The sequence below is a fragment of the Lepisma saccharinum genome, chromosome 8, assembly GCF_977018435.1.
Source record: "Lepisma saccharinum chromosome 8, izLepSacc3.1, whole genome shotgun sequence".
Lineage (NCBI taxonomy): Eukaryota > Metazoa > Arthropoda > Insecta > Zygentoma > Lepismatidae > Lepisma > Lepisma saccharinum.
Window position 1 is genome coordinate 39,142,986 of NC_139236.1, and position 20,312 is coordinate 39,163,297.

The window sequence follows — 20,312 nt, forward strand, 5'->3', positions numbered from 1 at the left end:
TGCTACACATCTACTTTCCACATCAAATCTACGCCACCTTGTCCCTCCGCGCACAAGAACCTTCCCACGGTCTCCACATTGAAATTGCAAAGTACGGCAACAGCGCAACCACAGTCATGTGACAGAGACTTAACGTGGAGTAGACGAGCAGAATGACAGCTGCACCCATTGGCTGAAGGTTGAGTGTGATTGGACGAAAACAACTCGCCCGCTATTTATCCGCACCCACGTTTGTGGCGGCGGCCGTCTTTAGTTCTTGGACGTTAACGATGTAAACGCGTGGACTATACCCGATGTTGGTAATTGAAATATCTAATGTTTTCTGCTATACGTGTACTGTATGCACTGTAACGTATATATTTAAGCAGCGCCATTGATTTCTCCCTAAAACCGTTTAGTAAGCAACATTTCTCCTCTCCGTTGAATAGTAATTGGCTTTTCAAACTGGGAAGTGAAGCATTGCTAATATCGCACCTGGCAACCATTATGACTTAGAACTCACTTTTGATTGGTTATGCTTCCGAAATGCTAAGAAAATTAGGATCGGTTGTATCTGTGAAATGTACCATGGAATATGTTATGGCAGTGGTTCCCAAAGTTTGCGCCGTGGCTGATTTACAGGGGCGTCGAGAAATGTTCCACTATTTTCATGGAAAAGATATGATTGTTCCAAATATGTGATTATTTAGTATTCTTTACATATAAAATGTATCTGAATTTTAAATGTGTTTATTTTTTAACTTAATTCAAGCAACCTAACCATACTACCGTAACTGAGCGTTGCAAGTGTTAGATAGGCCTACATTCTGACTTGGACGCCGCGGATAAATTTTGAAACACTAAGGGCTCCGTGAAACGAAAATGATTGGGTATCCTTGTGTTATGGTATCAAAATGCTATAGAATTCGATCGTAGCAGAAATGTTAAGAAAATTACAAGGGGAATGATTTCGTGTAAAGCATGTATAACGCACATAAGGTGTGTGTATGTGAGAGAGAGAGAGAGAGAGAGAGAAATAAAGAAATATGTATAAAGAGAAAACGTGAGTGAGAGAGAAAGAAACAAAGAGGGAAGGGAAGAAATAAATTAAGGGAGGAAGAGATAATTGTATGGAGAAGGATAGAGAATAGGTGAGAGAGAAAGTGAAAGAGAGAGAATGTAAGAGAAAAATATTAAAAGAGAATACAAGAATGAGTGATGGAAGGGAGAATGAGGAAGAGAGGGAGAAATAAACACAGAGAGAAAAGGTGAGAGGCAGGGTAGGATAAAGAGATAGTGTGATAGAGAAAGAGAAAAGAGAGAGAAAGGATAGGGAATGTGAGGGATAGTGAGAGAGGATAGAGAGAAAGAGGAAGTGTGTGTGTGTGTGTATGTGTGTGGAAGTATAGATTCAACACAGACGATCTCTAGTTCAGTGGCGGTTATTAGTACCGCGCTAAGGATACTTATTCTGTCATTGCTGATTATTGGGTAGCTGGATGAGCCCCAGAGCTGCTTAAACACAAAGGAAGATCGCTAAGATCGCTCAACCGAGACATAACCAAATTGTTGAAGCTGTTTTGAAATTTGACATCTGAATTTGAGTTTGGTTTTAATTCCACTTTGTGCACAGGAAGGCTAATCGGGACTGCACCTACAGTTTAATGTGGGATCATCTGAACCACTATGTGCCTCCACCGGTGCCCCATTATTACAAGGAGATGACGTTACCACCACAGCAATGAGTCCATTGTTGCTCGATTGGAGGATTCTTGGAGAACCATGGATGTTGCCTAGGAACAGCATCTCGAATCGAACCTGAGTAGACAGCATCATAGATCATCAAAACGGTCCTGAGAGACGCAAACAAATGTCCGGAGACAGCGAAGATGCCGAAATGGCACCAGAGAAGACCTACGGAGGATGCGAGGGGAAAGACTCCGAGTACGTCAAACTGGTCTCCTCGGACGGACACGAGTTCATCGTGAAGCGGGAGTTCGCACTAGCTTCTGGGACCATCAAGGCGATGCTGAGCGGACCCGGGAACTACGTCGAGAACGAAACGAACCAGGTTGTCTTCCGGGAGATCCCGTCCCACGTCCTGCAGAAAGTCTGTGAATATTTCTCCTTCCATGCAAAGTATTCTCCTAACCCCGTCAAAATCCCAGCCTTCCCCATCCCTCTCAGGATGGGCCCGGAGATGTTGCTCGCCTCCGCCTTCTTGGACCTTTGAGGTGTTCCTAGCTTCTCCAGCAGGAAATAGATAACGAAATTCCAATGTTGCAGAATTCTACAGACTGTTCTGTCGTTGTTAGGAAGGGAAGTCAAATGATTGTGTGGAAATTTTCAGGCTGTGGTATCTTTCGCTACATCTGATCTGTCAATAAAGTAGTTTAATTGTAAAATATGTACAAAATATTAAATAACTTTTGTTACACATCGTACTTCTTTTTTATTTTTGTTTGCTGTCGCTTACCCTCCAACCCTTTAACGGCATATATCCTTTTCCACAGGCTATGTTAAACATTCTTCCCTAGAGATTGTTCTTGTTCCGGTGTTGAATATCTACATATTGCAACACTGTCGTTCAATCCTCCATGTGGCTTCACATTCAAGCGATACATTCACTTTACCGGTAACACGCCACTACACCGCTGCAACTATTGCAACAATGATGCCATTGTTGCACGCGATGACGAGAATGAGTGATATGATGCAATTGATGAAGGGTCACTCACAAAGAACATTCATGCACAGATCGGGATTCGAACCCACCACTCCTGGCATAATAGCGCGCTTCGCCACGGAAGTCGGCATATTCAGTTGACTTCAGCTGATTTTAAAGTCGCTATACATTTTTGCATAAACAGGTTTTATGGACTAACTCACTTTGACACCTGGTCCTAGGCTATAGAGGAAGGGAGAAGACTAGGCAACCTAGGTAATCAGGTTGCCAACTTCTAAAAAATTCAGGTTGCCAACTCCTAAGAATTCAGGTTGCCAACTCCTAAGAATTCAGATTGCGAACTCCTAAGAATTCAGGTTGCCAACTTCAAAATCGTCATTATCTTCTTTTTCAAATCAGGTTAATTCACAGTTTCTAATCGATTTTTCTTCAGTATTTTACTGTCTAGGCTTCAGACTTCGCAGATAGCATAGCTAGCCTGGAATATACGCTCCTGATGTATTGAAACGCACACCCCTAACAGGGTTTCCCCAATGGCGTAGTGGTAACGTCGTTATACTCTGTATCTGTGGAGCAAGGTCTCACATAACGGAAGAGATGGGGAGAAAGCGAGTTGGCGGAGAAAAGCAATGTTGCCTACCAGGGTGCGAAATACCGGGGGGGACAGGGGGTATTCCCCCCACCAACGATCTTGTTCTGAAATTCCCCCCCTCCACCAAAGTTTTTGTTCTACCAGCAAACATAAACAATTACTTTGGGAGTCGATTTTACTTCACTGGAATAATATCGAAAACAGACGCAAACAACGAACAACAAAGAGCCTCATCTCTAAGGACACTGAATCCAGTAATTCCCAGAACACAGCAATCACTCAATTTCTCATCGCCTTTCGTCAGCTACCTCAAATTATATAAATATATTAATAGAACACGTAATAGCATTTAGATGTGAATTTTATGTAGGAAACTATTATCTTCTTAATGTCTCTTAATTTTTGACCGTCCCTCCTTAGCCACGCAAATCATTGTTCATGCTCACAGTAGTAAACCCAAATCTTCAATTTGCAATCGAATTTTAAATGGACAGTTGATATACAGTAATATATTGTATATTTTATAATTTTCGATACCCGGTGGGGGCACATAGTGGTTCGGATCCCACTTTAAACTGTAGGTTCAGTCCGGATTAGCTTTACTGTGCACAAAGTGGACTTAGAAACACCAAATCAATCAATGAAAGTCGCCATCTATTGTCGCTGAAAATTACTAAAATATGCATTTTGTAACCTTTCACTTGTTTATCCTTCTTGATGTTATTTATAAAACATTGGCCAGAAGAATTAATTTAAGGTTTTTAATGAGTTAGGCCTAAGTACATTCCAAGCTATATCTGACCTATAGTTAAGGTGAGATCTGAAAATGTTCCTCTATCAGGAATCTAAGCATGGAGCTCTGGATTACATTCTATGCTGTTTGGCAGCAGATAAAGGTTTAAAAAGTTAGAGGGTGCATTGCAGATCTTTGGAGAGAACTTGGCAATGTGCTTCTATGGCAGAAGACAAGGGAAACTGCACCAGTTGTTTCCCAGAGAAATACATGGTCAAAAGAGATAAACAAAACTAGACTTGGAAACAACATCACGTACCCCTGATTCATTTTCAATCTAGTGAGCGGGCGACATCTTGAGATTACAGTCATCCCAGATCGTGCCGTTCCTTCTCAAGAGTCCTCGACGTCCTTTTCCCTTCCCCTCCGGGTCGAGAGGAGGCACGAGCACCCTCTCCAGGACGCTAATGGAACCTCCAGCGGAACCAGACAAAGCCCATTTTGTAAGCATTGATTTGCGACCGGCTGGAAGCTGAGTTTCTCGGGTGTCGCACCTATCTGCAATCTGTTGCCGACTGACACATGAATTTTGCAACGGGAGGGAGAGGCCCCCGAGGCTCCTTTCTCAGTCAGCTTTAATGGGACGACCGCGGCTGTGATGGATGGGACTCCACTGTTACTTACCTGTCATTTGTCATCAGAATGAATGGCTGCAATTCTAATGCCCTGGCAATCTATGGCAGTTTGCATGAGTGCTCCCACGTTATATGGGAAAATTGGTTATTCTTTACTCCCGCTGTTTTCTGTCCTAGATTTTCGTCTTCCTTTCTATGTTTAGAATTTATTTTCTATGTATGTACCACGGCTGTCCAGTCGATGGCGTCAAGATTGAAATACGGGACAAAATTACAATTAGAGTTGAAAATAAGGGACAAAATTGCCCAAGAAAAGTACATAGCTACATGTCTACTCACTTTTCATATTCAGCATAGTTCTTTCTTGTGAGAAACTGATAATACGTATGTATGTACCACGGCTGTAAAGGCGATAGTGTGTCTGACTGCTATGCAGAATTGCAAGCTTGTCAACATGAAAATACGGGACAAAATCGCAATTGGAGTTAAATATAAGAAACATAATTGCGGGAAAAAAAGTACATAGCCTGTAAACACTACTCACTTTTCACCTTAACAATAGCTCTTTCTTGTGAATAAATGTAGGCTATGTATATACATTGCAGACTTGCTGTCTAGACGATAGTGTGACTGACTACCACGCAGGGTTGCCAACTTGTCAAGGTAAAAATACGGGACAAAAATCGCAATATGAGTTGAAAATAAGGGACAAAATTGCTCAAAACAGTGCATACCCTGTACATATTTCTACTCACTTTTCATATTTTATTTTATATTTTCGTATTTATATACCACGGCTTTCCAGCCGGTAGTGTGTTTGACTGCCATTCAGGGTTGCCAGCTTGTCAAGATGAAAATACGGGACAAAATCGCAATTAGAGTGGAAAACAAAGGACAAAATTACAAAACATTTCTACTAATTTTTCATTTTCAGAACAATTCTTTCTTGTGAGATAATAATTAGCTCTTTTTTATTTAATATTCAATAATTTTTGTTATTTGGATCCATTTTTAGTGATTTGAAGAATAAGTTACCTTAGGATGCTGTACTGGATAAAGAAAAGACTTTGTTATTCCTGTACTAGTATATTCCTCGAGCATGCGCAACCCCTATGCTCTATTGAAAATTCTTTCTTACCCTGCAACTATAGGTGAATATCTTCTTCCAGTCTGCAACCATGATTTGTGAAATACATTTGTGTATACACAGTTGTTTCGTTTTTGTGTTGAAAGACTAAAGACTCTACTTTATGTTAATCACTCATCTTGAAACACGTTGAACAGAACTTGCAACAGCACCCACGGATCACACTCGTTGGGAAGAAAGTAGGAAGAGTGCAGACGAGTTAGCCGTTACACACAGGTGGGAAAGTGGAACTGAAAGTAGTATGTCCTAGAATGCACTGCTACCGGTGTAAGAAAAGTTGATGTTCTAGAAGCCTTCTTTGTTTATTTGAGTTTATTTTTAGTCAAATTTATGCACTGGACCTACAATGTGGGAGCCGAACCACTATGTGCTTCCGCTGGATATCTAACCGGTGACCCCTTGATTGCAAGACGTTTACGTTACCACTACGCCATCGGGGATCTAGAAGCATGGCTAGAGCTGAGAAAAATTGAATTTTCAAATACGGGACAGTTGATGCCACGAGATGCGCGACATACTACTCAAATAAGGGGCAGTCTTTGAAATCTGGGACGCCTGGCAACGTGCTGCCAAGATTGGATTCCCGAGTTCGGTGATCTCGGGTGGATACATTTCCAACAGTATGAAGAGGGTTTGATGCTCAATCAGACTTTAATTAATGGGTGCCTATGGCTGTGTTCGAAAGGTGTGGTATTGACGGATGTGACGTCACCTAGTGCAGTTCGAAAACGCCAATCAAATGAGCAACCGAGACCACAGCGCGGAGCATGCATCGTTGCAGGCTTGAGAGTGCTTGATTCGTGGACTCGTTGTTCATTTGTCTCTAATCACGGATGTAGAAAACCAGCAAGTTGTTGGTTGAAGTTCTTCTAATGTGTGGAAATGCATGTATGAGAACATTTTAAAATGCTATGTGATTTCTATGATGAAAAACAAGTGTCCAAAACGCGGGGAAAACAACGAGTACTCAGTTTCATCTACTGATCGTATTTGGCGCTGCAGTCGAAGTGCAATTCGAAAGACTTTCACTTCCAGCCCACGACTTCAAGACCGAACTGGGAGACCATTCTCTGAGGATGTTCGATCCAAGTACGGTCTTGCACCTTTCGGGCACGGTCTTTGTATGTTATCCCAAATCTTATCAAGTTATTTAATGTTCAAAATCTTTATTTTCAATCTATTCGCGACGAGACAGAGACTTTACAACTTGAGACGAGACAGAGAGCGAAACAGATTCGCTTGTCCACGAGACCATAGTAGACCTCTTTGTCATCACTGTATCAAACCCAAGACACTCAGCTCCAATCTGTGCTAATCAGAGGTCGTCCAGATCTTAACAATGATGGGACCTTCAGTTTTAAGTGTGCGAGACTCATATTACCAAAATGAGCAGTCTCCTTCTTCGACAGAGGCTACTTCCTCTCGACCATTTCCCTTAACCGTTCTGTCCAATCCTAGGAGCAGCGAGGCTGGCTGAAACCCAAGAAGCCCAGGGCGAACAGCCAAAGCGGAAAGCAGCCCCCCTTTCCGTGTCTTTTCCAATTGAGCCCTCCTTAACGTCTGAAAACCTTACTAAGAATGGGCATACGTCAGGAGATTTTTCCCAAAGGAATAGAGATGTCTGGTTATGTCCGTCCGGATCTTTCCACTGAGTTTCCTTCTTCAGGGCGAAATGTATGGGAGGGAGCGAAAAGATGATATAGGAACGAAGTCTCGTGGATGTTGGCAACCTGGAAACTTGTCAATATCTGCAGTAGCGACTGCAGTTCTCTGATTCGAAAATTGTTACTTGGAAGTATATTGCCGATTGTGCCTTAACTCAGGCTGGCTCAACCCGCCGTATTGTGAAAAAGGCCTCTCGTATGTAAAGTTGAAGTCCTGATTCGAACGCCACTTTACTTCAGAGAAAGTTCCGAAAGATCAGTTTTCCTCCGACAACCACGTGTCAAGTTCACGTGGAGCCCAGTATATCCTCCCTTGAAACCTTTCCGACCAATAACGTCCGTTTTAGGAACTGACAGCTCCTGCCAAGTCCACGTGGAGTAAATGAGATGTTGCCAATTCAGTTTCTTTAGAGATTTCATAACATGAGGTTCCGGTTATCTTTGCTAGGTTGTGTCGTGCTATTTTTTTACATGCAATGTGGAGACCTTATGAGTGTAACGTCGTCGCAGTTCCACTAAATACCGCAGGTAAAAGTGACAACAGCGCTTATCAGAAAAACAGGTGCTGCCTCGAAAACAAGTAACTCGTCCGGTCAGCTTCGTGTCGAGTTATGTCAAGGATTGTTAAAACTCCAGGAATTTTAAATCAATTCAATTCCGGTCCAGGAGTGAAAAACAGCAAGCGTAAATGGGTTCTGGACCGTAAAGAACCTTTTTATCTAGTATTTCAATTCGGTCCAGGAACCTTTTTTCCGGATGAATTTAAATACGGTCCAGGAACCTTTTTTCCATAATGAATTTAAATACTGTCCAGGAATCTTTTTTCAGGTACAATTAAAATACGGTTCAGGAACCCTTTTTCAATGCAACTACGCAACTTGGACCGAATTTAAATTGTGCGAGAAAAAAGGTTCCGGTCCTGCAGCGGAGCCCAATAGAACCCATTAGAATTTATGGGTTCCTGGACCTTTTAACAACCCTGACTTCAACTACACGTGTAGACTACAGAGCGAGCAGCGGTACTGTAGCGTTATAAGAGGGGCGGTAAGGAGGGAGTGAGCTAGACAGGAGGGTTCGTCGGTCGCGTTCGTTCATGGGAGATCTCTGGTCATCTGATTTGTGAGTAACAGTGCAGCGTGGCATTGTAATCATGGGAGAAGAAACAGCAGATAGTTCCGTGATAAGAAGTACTTACACAGTACTTTTTACGTTCCAACGTAAGGAGCTCCACCACTCCTCTGCTGGATTAGGGGGTGCGGTGTGCAGGCGGTAAACTCTCACCGCACCGAACGCTCGCTGGACTCCACAAGCGCAAACGAGTTGCTCTAAGCTGCCATATAGTGGCGCCAAGACTTCTGAAACTTTGAAAAATATGCGAACTACACTCTTCCCCATGACGAGCGGTTAAGGAAAGCATTAGCACCTTGGGAAATACATGCTAACAGCACTAAACCTATCCACGTAGGCATTTAATAGCATAAATAAGTATGTAAATAGATTTGGCAAGTTATAATTTCTTTGTTTAAGCTATTGTGTGTATACGTGGATAGGTTTGGTGCTGTTAGCATGTATTTCCCAAGGTGCTAATGCTATCCTAAGCCGCTCGTTTCCTCGTGACTGCGACACTAGCGCCACTGCTTGCAAGCCAGGGTTTCATTTTCATGGCTGTTTGTTGGTAGAAGTATCGCATCAAGCCAGGCTTCTCTCTGTAGTGAGGGGAGTTAACTATTGGCGTGTTATTGCTATAGTGGGTTTCTTCACTCCTGCCTCTGTCGTTTGGAGTTTAACATCAGTTGTGTTGTAGTATTGATGGGTCCCATTGTCCTACCATTGTGATCCTGGGAAGGGCCGACTTGTAGTAAGTTTGTGAATGCTGCTTGTGCTTACCATGGACGGGGTGTCCTGGTTGATGACTTTCCTAGCAGATGTCTGCCTATCTCTGCAACAGTAGGATTTCCATATACATATATTTCCATATATATATATATGTAGCATTTCCCAGAATTTTTGGACTTCGCTGGCAATGATATATACGTATTAGTGGTTTGAGTGCAAGATCCTCATTGATCTGTAAGTCGCTTCTTGAGTGTCCGCTGATAAGTCTTGAAGCTTTATTTTGGATTATTTGGAGCTTCTTGAGATGGTTGGAGCGTTGTTGTTCCATACAGGTATGGCATACAAGATCATTGGCCAAATCATCGTCTTGTATACATGTGTAGTCTCTCTTCCAGGGACAGTCCAAAGTTTCTGGCGTATAGGCCGGCTAATCTTTGGCTTCCTCTATGTTTGATGTCTTCTACATGTTGTCTGAAGTTTAAGTTGTGATCTAGCGTTAGGCCTAGATATTTGGCTGAGTCCCCGAACAGGATATGTTGGCCCAGGTATTTCAGTTCCGGTTGCTCCTTATATCTTCGTGATCTATGGAAGTGAACTGCTATGCTTTTGGTGTGGTTCATACCTTGGTGAATTTATATCATGATCCCACTCCATCTCGCATTATGATCTTTAGGTACTTTGGTCTACACTAGATGGCAACATTAATTAGGCTATGCCAATGGATGTAATTTCTGGGGGATAATATTTATTAAATTTTATGTAGCTGTACCAATAAGTGTTACTTAATGTTTACATATTATGTAGTGGATATTCCCTCTCTTACTTGTTTTTATATTTGAAAGCCTTGGTTCTATGAAAAAAAATGCTATTATATTTTTTTAAATATTGCAATAAAATAAATCGGAAATTTTCCTGTGAAATAGTAACCACTTGCATACAAGGAAATGGACCACCTCACACTTTTGACATAAAATATTTACTTGTTCTTACTTATCAGAATAAAATGTTAATAAATTTAGGTTCACTTTAAGCGTTATTAAATGATCTTTTAAACAACATACTTCATACTTATTTTATGGTCTTATTTTTTTTCTGGAAAATTTTATGTCAAAAGTGTGAGGTGGGTCTATTTCTTTGCACGCAAGTGTACACGAGTGCTGACTTCAAGATGTGATAGAGTATACAGCAGTGGTTCCCAACCTGTTTGACTTGCGGAGCTCTTTTTAGAATCATTTTCTATGGCGGAGCCCCTTAGGCCTACCGTACCCTATGTCTTACAAGTTAATGGCGTTTTCAATTGTGTGTTACAATAGATTTTCAATTATTGCGTTACAATAGATTTTACTTTGTTGGCGAGAGCAACAAAGGTCCATAAAATAGCGTATAAATGTTTAATGAGACACCTGTGGTTGCATTTTTTTTTTGCACAGTTTTCTTATTTCAGGTTCAATTGATGATAATTGCAGACGAATGTCTGGTTTTGCATTTAAGCGGCTTCTGTATTTTGTTTTGGTAGCTGTATAAGCGGAGAATCCCGCTTCACAGAGAGATGTAGGTAGAAAGGCAGCAATACTCCGCGGAGTACAGGTTGGGAACCGCTGGGTCTGCATTGTAATTTTATTAGAGTCGGGGTGGACTTTGTAAGTTCAATATCTTATTAATCTTGCAGATGTTTGCCATTAGCTTCGCAGAAATCTATTAATTACCGTAATAGGTCTCCGTTAATTTTACCTTACATGCACTTTGACATTAATTGCCAAAAATTTAATTTTGATATCGAATGGAATACAAATCAAAACATTTCTAAGTTGAATTCTGAAATCAATCTGTAGGAAAATTAAGATTTTGACTTTTATAAGTCAGTTGAATAGCCGAGATGAATGAGACTGCTCCTGCAGGTTCGATGACTTGCATTTTAAGGGGCACTGTGGGTCTTAAGCTTGATCCAATTTGTTGTAAATTTTTCTACGTCGAAGCAATGTTCTGGAGATGTATTTATAGGCAACTCCGAAACAAAAATAAGAGTGTACAGCAACGTATACTAGGTGCTGCCATGATTAAAAAGCAGCATTCTATTAAGAAATGCTTAATATAATGCTACTTTTACATATACTGTGGGACTCTAAAATAAACTGAACATAACGGAAGTCCTATAATTATGATAAATACGAGTAATATAGTGGGTGGGAAATAATTATCTTTGGTTGGGTTATGTCGTTCATAACCAGATGGGATGGTTCAAGGCAGAGGTGGTGAAGGAAAATCCGCCCTATCCCCGCCCCTTGAAATTACACCCGGTCTGTTCGTCCACCTGTGTCAGCTATCAATAGCTCAAGACAGCAACTGTGATTTGGTGTCAGAACTGAAGGGGGTGAAGCAAGCACAGTTTGCTTTTATTTCTTCTTGGTAGACAAAGCTTAGCGTGAAGAGAGCATAGTGCAGTGGCAAAACATGACAAAAGTTGGGGGCAACTGCCCCCCACCCACGTTCCCATGGCTCAAAAACTACTGCGGTGACAAAGCTTCCTGCTCTGATAGACCTTCCTGATAATAGTCCAATACACCATGAAATAACTTGATCCGCCTGTCACAGGCAACAATTCGAGTAATAGAATACAGTAGAATAGAAATCGCCTTTATTGAGGGGGCATGTTTCGGTCTCGCGGGTAACATGTACAACAAACCCTTTGTCATATACATGTTAAAATTGACACTTTACACTTTCCGAAAATCACTGTTACAATAGAAAAAATAAAAATAAAACATTTATACAACACAAGATTTCTGGATATCAGAGACACTCAAAGCTGTTGAAAACACGCGAAATAACAGATATGCATCTACAGGGTCCGACAACTAAACTGTTTTGAAATCAACACTGGACGTAAGTTGCTGGAGGTAACGACATTCAGCTGTTCGTTATCTCAAAGCATGGAGCAGTGGTTGGCACAACACCGTGCTCTTGTGCTTGAGACATGTTTTATAATGAATGCATGGTGGCAACGCAGCGTGCCTTCCGTCGGCACTTTAGCATTCAACATAATCTGCATGTTCCCAGTCGGGACAACAATTTACTGTGGGTAAGGAACTTCAAGGAGACGGCATCAGCATTGAAAATAACACCTGGTAGATATCATAAGGTTCGAATTCCCGAGAACATCGAACGAGTTAGAGTTTCTCTTTGAGGAGTCATTCAAAAATGAACTGTCCTTGTCCAGAAACTGCATGAAACTGCCACTCTTCCTATTTTCCTAAAGTGCTTTGAGATGTAGAAGAACCTGTATTAAATTGACTAAGTTGCATGAAAGAGTTTTGTTTTCTATGTTCAGGTTTAGTTGCCGGACCCTGTATGAGTAAAGTATTCAATTACCCAACAATCTACGAGTATTAGAATTTACGCTTTTGAAATCTTGGAAACTACTCTGGTTACAAATCTTCTGCTTTTCCCTGTTTGTTGAAATTTTTTACCACCATACGACCTGAGAACGAAGGCAGTAAAGACAGAATCCAACACTTTTTTGCCCTTTTTTTTAGCTCCGCGGCCGAACAAAGATCTCCGTGCTCCTCTGTGGTTTCTCTACAAGATGTAGTAGAAAAGTTTCTCCAATCGGAGAAAAGGACAAAGAAATACAGTCTTCGGTAGTCTTCCCCTTTTTCCCGCAGGAATTCCCAAAAGACAAGCGGGAGCTGGCACTGCCGTTGTCTCATCCAATATTAGACTCCTTTTCCGCTGGGCAGACGTTGTTCTGTTCGAAATTACCCGATGAAGAGGTTCCATTCGCGTTGTCAAAGCTAGTATAAACTTTTATCGTTATGTGTTAAGTTGGTTATTGTTGTCGCGATCGAGTGGTTGTGTTGTCGTCACCAAATGGCCTCGTCTGAAGGAAATGGTCTTTACGTCATGGAGGCTCGTTTATCTTCATGGAGACAATACGCATGAGCTTTACTAACATTCATGAAATTTAAGGGGATGTTCAAGATGTTCCCGGAATTATAAAAATATCATTTGTTTAGGGTCTCGAGTGGTTAAATGTTGTGATAGCTACTGTAAGATTTTGGTCGTTACTTTTCTGTCTTTTTTGTTTGATTGTGACCGTTAGAATGAATGATGATTAGATATAAATACTGGTGGTTCTTGTCCTATTTTCCTATCACTTTATTTTCAAACTAATTACATCAGGAAAAATACAAATTTTCTTACTTCTTTACAGAGGCTATAGTATATTTAGTGCGCAAGATACATTAATTCATTTATTGCCTGTTTATCTAACCATCTATTATGGATATTGATATGATGATCCTGATGTTAACTATAATGATAATGTGAACGCAATTCGATAGAGGAGGGTGTTGAGTGATCCACTCCTAATGAAAGTTCCAGGTAATGTAAAAAAAAATACAAATGTAAGTGATGCTCAGATAAGAATACAGAAGATATGCACAACACTCATTTCCTGCGAATAGACTAATAACTGTCACATTGGCCTCAAATTAACCACGTCAGAAATCACTTTTTTTTTTGGCTTCAGTTAAGTGTGGATTAAGTTCCTCGTTTGCGTGTGTGAAGAATTTTACATGAAACCACATTTAATGTTTCATTAAATCGTTCCATGTTGATTCCCTTTTGTATTGGCAAGTCTGTCACAGATCTAATAGTATGGCACTCGGCTATTATATGCAGTACACCTAAGTCATCGCAATGTTGCAAAGAAGCATTCCATAGAAACTTTTGAGGAGACATACAAATGCAAAGGTGTGAGTGTAGGTTAAGTAGGAGAAAATGAATTTTACTTGGACTGACAGTTTTGGGTCGCGCGTTGATTCATCGGAGTGTTATGCAGGTGGTTACAAAGGAATATCCATTTCGTTCGCTGCAAACTTCTTTGTCAGTTCGGAGAATTAAAATCGACGAGAAATGTTGGGTTCCAGTCAAGTTTGTTCCCTTACGTATTGTCCTGGAACTTAGCAGAAAAGTTCAAACAAGTTTGGGTCCCATTCCAGGAAGTTCCCAACAGGCATCAGGGACAACAATTAGACTTCTGGAGTTCACGACTTGCGCTCTGGGTGTTCCGTTTGTGCAAAGTGATTTAAAAGTGCATATTTCCCCCTCTTTTCAACTCTCACGGTGCAGTGGGATTGAGGGTTTCGCCGTTTTTGCCTCCAGAAGAATGGTGCTTTTTCCCACGGTTTAGGCACCAGAAAAATAAAGGTTTTTCCTGCTTTCATTGCGTTGGAGTGTGCGCGATTCGTCGATTGCCTCTTTGAGGCAATTTTTCGCGGGGTTAACCTTCGGACAAGAGCAACAAACTGAAACGAGGCGTGAAATCTAAAAGCATTGATTTTCCTTAACCAAACAACCGACACTGTTTGTTGCCCTGTTTTCTCCACTCTTCGTAGACCCTTTTCTCCGACAGTCTTGGATCAATCGGAAAGCTCCAATATAAAGATTTATCTTCAGTATTTGCGCGTGTCTTGCGCGTTGTTACAATGAAAGTAGTTCATATGCACATTCGGGGATAGAATGTGTCTATGAAAGGGCACGTAATGCAGAAATATACGAGTGGTCATTAGGCAAGCCGTTAAAATGGCAATTTAAAGCAGTGACGGCGGTCGACCTGTCGTATCCACCCAACAAACAAGAGTAGGTAGATAAATAAATGCAGATTTTAGCGCAAATATAGCTTCTTGTGTGGTACTTCTGACTATACTCTGCCTCGCTTATCTCTGGAGCAAACGAACGAAAATAAGTCTCTGCGCAAGTAGTGACACGAGACGGAATGGGAGTACGTGGAGGGGAAAACGACGATCACCAGCCTTCGCAGCAGCGTGTACTACTTCGCTCAGCCCATTCGATTTCTTCCCCTTTTCTGGCGCTATGCGCGGTTTTGCTCCAGAGATGACCGAGACAGAGTATATATTAAATGTGCGTGCCCCCGTCTCCATCTCTCCTCCTTATTTTTTATGGTGATGTGACTGTCTTACTGTTCCCAAAAGTGAACACAATCACTTGTCACTACGTAGATTATGCCAAAACAGACGCATAAATGAAAAAAATCCAAAACTACATTAAGAGAGTACTGGCGTATATAACGGCAAGGAAGACTCTTAATTTGTTTTCTACCTCAGCGTATAAATAGCATTTTTCAAGGAATTGACAAATTGAAACAAAATGTTTATTTATCAAATCATAAAATAGAAAGTGTGTGAAATAAAAAAAAGACATACACTCTACATACATAGTTTGTCTGTTCCTAATTCGACTATTAATGAACTTTGTACTTCTGATATACTATACTCGTACCCTGAATTAGGGAGTAAATTGTGCTTGAATATTGAGTGCTTCTTAGCTCAATGACACGAGAAAAAATAATTTCAAATGGTTGGTTTGCTTTGATTTTTATTATTTAGCGTCGATTTTCTGCCAGTTTTGGATAATCGCGACGATGAGTGATGATATTGTAGACGGTAGGGCAAGAGTGACGTATGCTGAGCATAATATATGTGCGCTCCAACTTGGCAGGATCATTGCGTCAAGTCGGGGGTCATGCACCTCCGAGTATAAAAGAGCGAGACGCAACGTCTCAGGACTCTCATAGCTGTTATTGCTACCGTCGGCTGTCAATCCTAAAGTGTTCAACTGGACTGTATCGACCTGGAGTCGACAGGACGGTGTTTACGGCTGAGCAAGGTGAGTGACTGGTAATTGCCTTACCGGTTACAATCCCTTCAATTATCCTGCCTTCAATTAAATGTGTGGAACGAGACGAAGGTCTATTCATTAACAATCTACCAATCTCCCTGTGCAGTCTCTATCACCCCGAGATAATAGGTGTGAGCAGAGCTGGAGGCTCCCAAATCAAAATTTCGAACATTATGAATAGGAATCGAAGGCAACATTTTCGTTAGGTCAAAATTGTCACGGACGCAACGGCATACCATAGATTTCGTGTTTTGCGGTAAATTATGTTAATAATAATAATAAGCCCTTTTTCTAAATTACGAGGGCTATTTTTTATTCAACCTCCTATGGCGCCGCCAGGTGGCCTGTGAAGCGCTAGGAATCGGGCCGTCAGGCAGCGTGATTGGCTTCCCCTTTGCCACTACCACCAACACCACCCAACGCTTATGTTGAAGCTAAGCGACGGGCGCGTAGAGATGTCTGCTACAATCGACAATGTAGGTGTGTTACTGGTTGACTTTATGGAGCCGGGGATCACAATCAATGCGGCTGCATACTGTGAGACATTGCGCAGACTACGCAGAGCCATCCAGAACAAACGGAGAGGCATGCTGTCTACATTATCTTGCTTCATGACAATTCCCGACCACATGTTGCTGCGTCAAACTCAAGTCCTTCTTCAACGATTCCACTGGGAAGTGTTTAATCACCGTCCCTACATCCCAGACCTGGCGCCGAGTTACCTTTTCCCGGCGATGAAGAAGTGGTTGGGAGGACACCAATGAGGAGATTCGGGACAACGTGCAGATCTGGCTCAGCAGACAGGCGCCACCTTTTGTTTTGCAGAGGGTATTGGAAAGCTGGTGCATCAGTTCGATAAATGTCTGAATCGTCTTGGTGATTACGTTGAAAAGTAGATTATACGTGTACGTAACTTTTGTCAATAAACCCATTGATTGTGGTTGAAAAATAAATAGCCTTCGTAATAATGATGAAATTAATGAAGCGACACTCGCCCAGGCCGGAATCGAATCCGGAACCGCGTCATAGCGTGCTTTGCTAACCACTCCGCCGAGGAGTTCGACTCAGATGGTTCGTGTTTACTTTTCAATAAATATATGGGTAAGGTGTAGAGGGTGTTGAAATCCAAACTTCTTCATGCTCCACAGTGTTTCAACCTATATGGTAGAGACCGAGATATTTCCTCTTTACTATCGGGGTTATCAAAGCGTTTGGATGAAACAATCATTGTATGCTTGCATCTAACCGTCGATACGAATGATCTCCATGACAAGTACCGTCGCCTTGTAAACGCTTCCTACCACTTTGAAATGATAGGAAACGGCAATGTAGAATGCGAGAAAGGACTCGCCTGCTTCTAAAGCTTCTTTTTCTGGTAGCTCATGAATTTCGACTTAATACGTTCAGCCATTAGAGCGCTACGGTTAAGACCTAAGTGGCTCTGGCAGTAAGTTATCCTTAAGCCTTCACTGGCTAAAGGGTTTCTGGAAATAGCTTTGACAAGAACTGCAAACTCTTTATGAAAGGTCCTGGTTCGTCTTTAAGCATCGTGTAACAGATGAGTTTTTGTAGCAGCAACAGATACAAGATAATTTTCTGTACCTCCAAACACTGTGCTACCCCCCCCCCCCTCCCACATTGTCTTTACTGTACTTTTTTAACGTAGCGATTCAACAATTTATGGCCATATGGAATTTATTAGACTGAAAGACCAATCAGGAGAGCCGTTGGGTAACCTCTTTGCCGAAGGTTTCTCTTTAAGAGTTTTCCTTATTAAGTTTGAAACATTTGATGCAGTTACAAGCAATTCCCTTTTTTTTTATTGCATTTTCTATTACCTGAAAAAGCTACTACTAGATGGCCTTTAATGCAATACAAATAAGTACTGGAATACGTATAGTTTTCTCATACAAGATAATATGTTATAAAGCACATGAAAAGTCACATAAAAGTTTCTCGGAAAGTTCATACAAGTAGACAACCTGTTTGTGCTTACTGATCCATCAGGAAGAAGGAAGACTAAAGTCCTTACGATGCAAATCGGCATTAGACGCCATAAAGAAATGACACGGTCGTGCCAGTTTCAATCAGCATATTCTACCCTTGCTCAATACATACAAAAACTTTAACATGTCTACGCGACGCCTTCTGCATCAGTGTTCTACAATATATAAGGTATTAAAATTGCAAACACCTAGCTATCTCCACGAGAAACTGGCATTTAGAAAAACTAAATATGCTGACCAAGGCAGTAATTTATTTTATTAAAAACATAAACTACACGTAACGTTTCAACCTTCTAGCAAGGTCTTCTTCAGACTCTGTATCAAGTACAACTTGTACAGACTTTTGTACTTGATACAGAGTCTGAAGAAGACCTTGCTAGAAGGTTGAAACGTTACGTTTTAGTTTATGTTTTTAATAAAATAAATTTCTGCCTTGGTCAGCATATTTAGTTTTTCATAATGATGGAAACAAGGCTTCATGGTGTTATAATTGGCATTTAGAAATTCCATATCGTATCAATCCAAAAGATTATATTTTATTTTAAAAGCCTCTCTGAATGCTTCATGTTGACCAGGGCATTCACTTGTTTATCTCAATTGTCTCAACCTCTGAGGCATGTAAATAATGCACAGTGTTGTGCTATGCAAACCTCCCGAGGTATTCAGGAAATAGGAAGTTCCATCTGCCTATGGAGTCAGCTGTTTGCATAGTGGCGGTTAAAATCACGATTCGGCATGGAGGAAGGTCTCCATAGCCTGGGTAATAAAGATGTGAGACAGGCTGAGAGGGGACTGACTTTGGATTGGGATTGAGGAGAGAGAAGAGCTTAGCGAAAGGATTGGAGCAAAAGTGAGGCGACGCGCTGGTCAACCTGTAACGAAGCCAACAGATTACTTAGTTTATTTTTATTCTTCGAAATTGTCTTCATTCGTCAGATAGACAGGTAATTATCCTAACCCAGCCATGATTCAGGTTCAAAGGTTTATAAAACCCAATGAGTGACCATTGTCTTTTCTAGTTGTTAAGTTCCTAAATCTTACTTGTACCTTTCGCACTGCCAAGCGTTAACTCGTCATGTTAATGACGCGTGTTCTTATCATCGAGGATGAACGATGAATAGGTTACATCACCCATTGATTAATTGGTTAACATTCTTGGTAAGATCCCACGAACTTTGCAGTTCGGTACATCCATACGATACTAGAGGTCGGCGAAAAATCGACATTCCCCGCCCGCCACTCTGCTGTCAGTTTCGAAGGCTCCTTCTCCCTCTGGTCTGCAAAGGTTTGGAATGCTCTTCCCGATTATGTTTCTTATGCTACAACACCCAAAAGCTTCAAAGAACAAGTCGTATTATTTTTATTGCAAAGACAACAATTGAGCATTAGCTCGTACGGCTAAGCAACAGGAATCAAGTAAAGTAAAGCCATGTATTTTGCAAACACTTATCTGACACAACGAATATTTCAACCTGTGTGCTTGCTATTTTAGTATCGATTTGGAAATTACGTATGTACACGTGTGTATGTGTGTGCGTGTGTGTGTGTGTTAATGTATCCGTCATTGTATTCTCTTATAATTATATTATTTTTCATTTATGTCAAATTCATTCATGTTATGTTATATATTTGATTTCAGTATTATAAATATATGCGTTGTAACTTTTATTCACTAGAGTTAGGTGGTAGAACAGCCCAAGGCTGAATCTCGTTCTGTAGTAAATAAAAAGACTTTTCAATTCAATTCAATTCAATAGAATATTATTTCCACTACGATCAGCATGAAACTGTATAATGGTATATAAATGACACCTCTCAGAGCACGGAAAAATATTAAGATTTGCAGTCAAACTCAGAACCAACTTTTGAAATATAGATTCAGGAACCTATTTCTTTATTTCCGAATACGAAGTTATTATTTTCAAAAAGCAAAATGTACATAAGTGTACAAGGGCAAAACTATACAAAACAATAAACCAATTCAAACTGCCCTGTCAGTCAAAAAGAACATACAATGGCACTGACAAAATAAAAATGCACAAATATATCACCCCGAGACAACGGTCTCAACAAGGGTTGAGGGTTCGAGCCCAGACAATAAGAAATCAAACAAATTTGTCCTCCCAGAGACCCTCAACAAGTGCCAGGGCGAAAATGAGTTGTGTACAAACGAGAGGGCCGTAGGGTGTATTGCACCCCACACTAGTCCTCCACACGAACCACGCCTCAACGAGCACCAAGGAGAATCTAAACAAAGCACATTACACATTTATTCACTTCAAAGATCAAATTAAAAATGCTTCCCAATCTGGGCTGACAGGCCCGTATATACTCT

General features: G+C 41.0%; 1 protein-coding gene and 1 pseudogene across 1 annotated transcript in view; both read left to right on the forward strand.

Annotated features, from left to right (window-relative positions):
* Window positions 1-20,312, forward strand: part of LOC145991421 (transient-receptor-potential-like protein) — an 885,379-nt gene that overhangs the window by 590,408 nt on the left and 274,659 nt on the right. The gene's annotated exons all lie outside the window — the stretch shown is intronic.
* On the forward strand, window positions 1,778-2,212 carry LOC145991324 (elongin-C pseudogene; annotated as a pseudogene).